The 5989-nt window shown below is 39.6% G+C and overlaps 1 non-coding gene across 1 annotated transcript; it reads right to left on the bottom strand.

The window, feature by feature from the left end:
- Nucleotides 1-1843: 1843 nt before the first annotated feature.
- Nucleotides 1844-1950, bottom strand: LOC141634609 (small nucleolar RNA R71). Its single transcript, XR_012539336.1, has one exon. It is a non-coding gene; the product is annotated as a small nucleolar RNA R71 (small nucleolar RNA).
- Between the last annotated feature and the right edge of the window lie 4039 nt (nt 1951-5989).

Raw genomic sequence — 5989 nt, 5'->3', positions numbered from 1 at the left:
AGTTAACCCTAATGCATCCTCCCTAATTTTCACTATAAATACCCCATTAGTCTAATTAGAGGAGCATGTTCTTCTTATCAATAATTAGTGTAGTTAATATCAATCAAATCTCTCTTCAATATTGTAATCAAGTATTAATCAAGCTTTAATCCAAGTTTTAGTTCTTTAATCTCTCTCTTGTTCTTCCTTTATTTTGGGTAATTGAAGATTATTTGGGTTATTATTGGGAGATTGACAACCTCTCAATCTAGGATTCAAGTACTTCTATTATTCTTGCTTTATTATTGGAATCATTAGTAGGTATAATCTCTTAATCCCTTTTTAATTATTGTTAATTACTTTCATTTATTCATCATGTTTCATTATGTTAGTATGATTGACAACCTTTCTAGCATGATCAATATGATAATGAGTGAGTAGTCTCTTAGCTAGGGTTTAATGGGTGATTAGGGGAAACCAACATGGGGAATGATTCATGCTTAAATCAATATGCTTTCATATCTTATTTGCTTGCTTGTTTTGATCTTAATACATGCACATGTTATATTTGATGAAATGCTAAGCCTATGAATCCTTGCATTTACTATCATCTTCTATCCTTTCAACTTGACTTGTAAGACATAACCCAACTCGAGTCTTGTTAGACCATGCATGTGTTGAGTAGGAAAGATTAAGTCGACTTGTAGGTGTTGTACAATCTAATCGATTCGGCTCCGGGACCCAAACTTTCCTAGGATTGTAAGATATAACCCAACTCAATCCATCACAACAATAATTGCTTGCTTATAATTTGAGAACATGTTTGTATGATCATATCCCATGATTCCCCTATGAACCCATGACACCCTAGTGCTTTTAATCAATTGTTTACACCCCTTTTTATTTCATCTTGCTTGTTTATTTTCATTGATATTCTAGTTTAGTAACCTTCTACATCAACCCAATTTGTGACACCCCCTAGACACTACTAGTTACAATAGAATTCTCATTTCAATACCCGTCCCTTGGGATCCGACCTTTACTTGCCTCTTTACTAATTGTAGAGTTGTTTGTGAAGTATAAATTGTGTTTTGTATCGACCATTGACCAACGACCACATATGCTTAATTGTGAACACGAAATGGCCTCGATCAAAAATGGCGTCGTTGCCGGGGACGGTGTTTAATTGATTTAAGATTTCTTTTATTGTTATTAGTTGTGTCTTTTTCACCTTGGGGAAGTAAAAACTCCTCAAGGCTTGTTCTAATTGTTTTCGAGTTGTTTGATATTTTGCATGTCTAGAAGGTTACAAAGAGATTTGTTACCTTTTGACCGTGAAATCGAAAGAACCTTGACGAATAATAGGAGACTTGTTAGGAGGAATTTGGGAGGTGTTGGTGAAGTTGTTCAACCCACTAGTGAGTTTGTCAATCCTTTCGCAATAGAAGGAGAAGAGAACCCATTAAACAATACCACACAAAATCCACCTACAATGCCTAAATTCTCGTCACACTCTATACCCACCGAGGTGAATCTACCAAATGGTACTCCTACACCGCAACATCTAACCGGTAATTTTATTGCCAAGTCCGCCTTCATCCAACTAGTTGAGAGGAGCCAATTCGGGGGAATGCCTAGTGAGGACCCTCATTCTCATATGGAAACCTTTTGCGATTATTGTGATGCTATCTCTCAAACGGGCGTGACTCAAGACCAAATAAGATGGGTCTTATTTCCTTTTTCGTTAATCGGCACCGCAAAGCAATGGTTGAAGGGCCTTGATAAGGCCACCCTTGGAATAGATTCTTGGAAGAAGTTAGCTCTAGCTTTCTACAAAACATTCTACCCACCGGAAAAGACTAACATGCTAAGAGCTCAAATTACGGGTTTTAAGCAAAGGGATGAAGAATCTTTGTATGAAGCTTGGGAGCGGTTCAAATGTATTTGTCGCTCATGTCCTCATCATGGACTTAGCGAATGGTTTTTAGTGCAACAATTTTGGAATGGTTTATATGAAGATTCAAGGAACATTCTCAATATGGGATCAAATGGAATGTTCACCGAAGTTGATGACAATCAAACATGGAACAAGATTGAGGAAATGGCGGTCCATAATTCACAATATAGTAGGCCTCGCAAGGCTACTAGAGGAGGAAAGCATGAAGTGGACTCCGTTACTCAATTGGGTGCTCAACTTAGTGCTCACATTGACACAATCAACTTGAAGTTTGAACAAGCTATGGCTAGACTTGAGGAAAACTCAAAATCATCAAAGCATCATGTCAATGCCATGACGGCATCCTCATCAATCCCAAGTGGGATATGTGAGAATTGTGGAACTTTGGGTCATGACCCAAGTGAGTGTAGGGGAACAACCGAACAAGTTAATGCTTTCCAAGCTTACAAAAGTGGTACCCCTTATTCAAATTTTTACAATGAAAACACCAAGTTCCATCCAAATCTCTCATACAAAAGCCAAAATGTTCAAAACCCTCAAACAACATACACTCCACCACCCATGAGAAATCAAAATCAAAGACCCTTTTACAATCAAAACCAAGGTTACCAAAATCAAAATCCATACAATCACCAAAATGACCAAGGTTTTGATGTCCAAAAAGCGGTCCTCCAAATGCAAAAGAATCAACAAGAATTTTTCACTCAAATGCAAAAAGATAGCCAAGCAAAAGACACCACCATCAACAACATTCTAGCTCACACCAAGATGTTGGAAACACAATTGACTCAACTAGCATCTTCAAGCTCACAAAGACAAAAGGGGCAATTACCACCTCAAAGTAATCCCCTAGACATGAAACGGTTAGTGCCATTCACTTGAGAAGTGGTACAAGATATGAGGCAATCAAGAAGCAAGTTGAGGATGAAGTTGTGAAAGCTAGTGAAAAGGAAGAAATTGTGCAAAGCCCCAAAGAAGGGGAATCATCAAAAGAAGAAAGTTCAAAGAAAAATGAAGACAAGGCCAAAGAAAAGGAGCCCATTGTGATTAGACTTCCTTTTCCAAGTCGTCAAGCCAAGCCCAAATTTGATGATCAACTTGGAAAGTTCATGGAGATTGTGAAGAACTTAGAAGTCTCAATTCCTTTCACGGAATTAATCAATCACGTACCGGCCTATGCAAAGTACATGAAAGATATCCTCACAAAGAAGAAGTCGATCCGGAAACTTGAGACTATCGCCTTCACTAAGGTGAGTAGTGCAATACTTCAAGGGAGTTCACCTCCAAAGTTAAAGGATCCGGGAAGCTTCTCAATACCGTGTACCATTGGCGACACAACGATCAACAAAGCCTTATGTGATCTAAGAGCTAGTGTGAGTGTCATGCCGTACTCGGTGAGTAAAAGGTTGGGAATGGGAGAGCTTAAATGCACCAATATCACTCTTCAAATGGCCGATAGATCGACGAAGACACCATTAGGGATATGGGAAGATGTCCCCGTGCGAATTGGGAAGTTTTTCATCCCGGTGGACTTTGTCATTGTTGATATGGAGGAAGATTCCAACATTCCAATCATCTTAGGAAGACCTTTCCTACACACCGCGGGTGCGGTGATTGATGTGAAACATGGAGAGCTCACTCTAGAAGTGGGAGATGAAAGCATAACTTTTAATCTTGACAAGACCATGAGAGCTCCTCGTTTACATGAGCCATGTTTCATGATTGATCATTATAGCCGAAAAGATGAAAGGAAGAAATCGGAACTCCAATGGAGGAAGAAAGTTGAAGATGCTCCATTCAAAGAGCAAGTGAATTGTGACAAGGAGAGCTTGCAAAGCTCATCAAAATCAACCAAGGAAGAAGAAGATGGCCTCATTGGCCAAGAGAAGAAATTGGGAGAGTTGTCTCCATCTAAGCAAGAGATTTTCAATGATCAACTCAATGAAGTTTGTGGTCTTTGGGACAACGAATTTGAAGGGATCTTTAATCCCTACATGGGGCATGCCATCGATCATGATCAACAACAAGGGGCACGGTCTATTGAGGACCTCTACCATAACAATGAACAAGCTTTTGATTACTTCTTCAAGGTGTTGAGCAACATCAACAACACCTTGAACATGCCCCCTTGACATCTCATCAAGAATGAGAGTTTGGTGGAGTCCTCCCTAAACCACCACTTGTAAATATTTCTAACTCCCTAACTTACTTTTCAATTTTTGTATTGCATTTTTGTCATTTTTGGATTTTATTTACTTTGATCAAAATAATTTTCATGAAAGAGAGAAGTGAGGGAGGGACTAACGATTTCAATTGATGTGTAGTGCTTTACCTTAGTGTGGGGATGGGAATTGCCTAGGCTATTCATGCCTTAGTAGTGCCCCCACAATGAAGAACACAAGAAATGAAGAAGAATGGAAGAATGGTAAAGGGAAATGCATTGTGCACGAATGAAGTGAATCCGGGTACAAAGGACCAGAATCCGAGCGGATTCCCAAGAATCCGCCCGTCTGCAGCAAATCCGAGCGTCCTGCTGAGAAGACGCCCGTCCTGAGCTGAGCTGAAATTGCAAATTTCTTGACTGTTGAAGAATCCGAGCGGATTTCTGGAAAGACGCCCGTCTCACAGAATCCGTCCGTCTTTTATACAAGACGCCCGTCTTGAAGCTGAAGAAAACAAAGAAAAATCTCTGGACTAAAATCCGTCCGTCCTGCACAAAATCCGCCCGTCCCTCAAAAATAATCCGAGCGGATTCCCCAGAATCCGCCCGTCTCTAGGCGGGATTTTGAAAATTTTGAAGCTGCAGAATCCGCACGGATTGCGCCCAATCCGCACGGATTGTCCCTGCGTTTTAAAATTGTCGACTTCTTTATAACCCACCCCACCTTCATTCATTCATTCATTCATTCACAAACACTACCCACAACATCAAAACCCTCATCCTCTCCATCACAAAAACAAAAACCCTCAACAAAATCCACCAAAATCAAATCAAACCATCCTTCAAACAACAAATCAATCACTCTATCTTCAATAACAATCAAAATCAAGAACAAATTCTTCAACCTTTGAGTCGATTTTTGATTTCATAAAGGCAAAGCCTTTCACCTTCAAATCGATTTGGGCATTCTACAAATTGAAGATTTTTGATTCTTTTCTTGGTTAGTTCATCAAATGGCAAGGACAAAGGGTGCAACAAAGGCAACAAAGGCACCAAAAGCAAAGGCTCTCTCTCAAAGGCAAAAATCTCTCCAAACAAAGAAAGCTTTGGCAATGGTGGTATCAACACCAAATTTGGAAGTGCAACAACAACAACAACAAACTTCTATGGGAGCATCACCTTCTACTCCGGTAATCGATCAACTCTTGCATTATCCGGAGGTAACTTTTATTTCCGATACCCATAGAATGACATTTGCTAAGTTTGCTATGAAATCAATTCAATCCACCAAATTCATATGTAAAGATGCTTTGAAGAAATTGGGTGTTCTTGAACAAACAAAAGCCTTTTTCAATGCCATGGGTTTGAAGAAATTGTTTGAAACAAAGGAAGTAACATACCCCTCCCTTGTCTTGGAATTCTTAAGTTCTTTAAAAGTGACTAAAGTTGAGAATAGGGAAAATATTGAGTTTCGTCTAGCTAACACTAGTAGACGCATTACCTTTTCGGAATTGGGTGAAATTTTGGGTCTTAGCGATGAAAAGAAATATCATAAGCAATATGGGAAGTATGACCCCGAGCCTCTTTGGGAGGCAATCTCCGGGAAGAGATTTGATGATTTTCATGCTTGTCGTGCTCTTTTGGTCCATCATCCGGGCATAAGAGTATGACACAAAGTTGTGGGAAATACCATAATTGCTAGGAAAGACACCAATCATTTCACAAGACTTGATTTTATTCTCCTTGAATCGGCTTTGAATATTGGAAGAATTCATACCAAGCCTTACAATTCTTTGAGGCTATTGGTTGATAGATGGCTCCATGTTGATAGTGGGAAGAAGGGTACAACCGTTATTATTAATGGCGGCCTAGTCACGGTCCTAGCCAAGCAC

Source organism: Silene latifolia, chromosome Y (assembly GCF_048544455.1).
Source record: "Silene latifolia isolate original U9 population chromosome Y, ASM4854445v1, whole genome shotgun sequence".
In the NCBI taxonomy this organism is placed as follows: domain Eukaryota; kingdom Viridiplantae; phylum Streptophyta; class Magnoliopsida; order Caryophyllales; family Caryophyllaceae; genus Silene; species Silene latifolia.
This window is presented reverse-complemented; position numbering and strand designations above follow the sequence as displayed.